Source organism: Penaeus monodon, chromosome 20 (genome assembly GCF_015228065.2).
Source record: "Penaeus monodon isolate SGIC_2016 chromosome 20, NSTDA_Pmon_1, whole genome shotgun sequence".
Classification (NCBI taxonomy): Eukaryota; Metazoa; Arthropoda; class Malacostraca; order Decapoda; family Penaeidae; genus Penaeus; species Penaeus monodon.
Window position 1 is genome coordinate 1667895 of NC_051405.1, and position 852 is coordinate 1668746.

Below are 852 nucleotides of genomic sequence, written 5' to 3' on the forward strand. Positions count from 1 at the left end.
AAAAAATTTAAGGTAAATAAAATTATGCCCTTTTTATTTTACTTGCATCGATTTAAAATAATCATCAGTCAATACCCCAAATATAAAGCAGTGACATTTACCTGAATTGGGTTTTTGCTGCTCCCCCCAGCATGTCGCCAGAAGGGGGGGTCCTTTACCCATAATTTCATTCATTATCAGCTCAACCTTTTTGGGTAAATGTTCTGAAATCCCACATTCAAACTGACACTGACAATCCTAAAAATGAAGGGACAAGTTTTTGGGAAATTTTTATCTAAACTGGGTTAAATGTTCATGCATGATCCTTCACCCCATGAAAGAAGATGAAGCTTATAGCTTTAAGTACAAGCCATCTTTCCCAGAGAAGAAAATTATTTTTCTACAGTACAATCTAAAATTAACATTGGGTTTTTCATATTTTTTTTTTTAAGGAAAAACAGGCTTGACACTCTAATCTAAATAATCCAAACAAATATAACAAAATATACCAGGACAATTTTTTTTCAAAAAGGGAAATAAAAATTTTTCAGCTTCCCCTTTAATCGTCATCAGTTAAAAAGTCAGCATAAGGGCTTCTTCATTTCCCAGCTCAAAAACCTCTCCTTTCCCGAAGATTTTGTGGTAAGCCCTTCGCATGATCTCCCCACTCCCGAATGCTTTCCATTAAAAAAAACTTCCCCAACTTAACTTTTGCACTACTTTGAAAGAAAAGGAAAGGAATGCTAAAAAAGGGCTAAAAGTACATATCATTATTTAGGGCTAATATGTGTGGTTACTCTCATCACGATGTGATACTTTCTAACAGTAAATTTTTTTTTTGCAGGGGCACAATTCATAGAAACTGTGAATAGG

The 852-nt window shown here is 34.2% G+C and overlaps 1 protein-coding gene across 1 annotated transcript in view; it reads right to left on the reverse strand.

Moving 5' to 3' along the window:
- The window catches only part of LOC119585572 (fidgetin-like protein 1), a 26272-nt gene that overhangs the window by 18224 nt on the left and 7196 nt on the right, over positions 1-852 (reverse strand). The window lies entirely within an intron of this gene.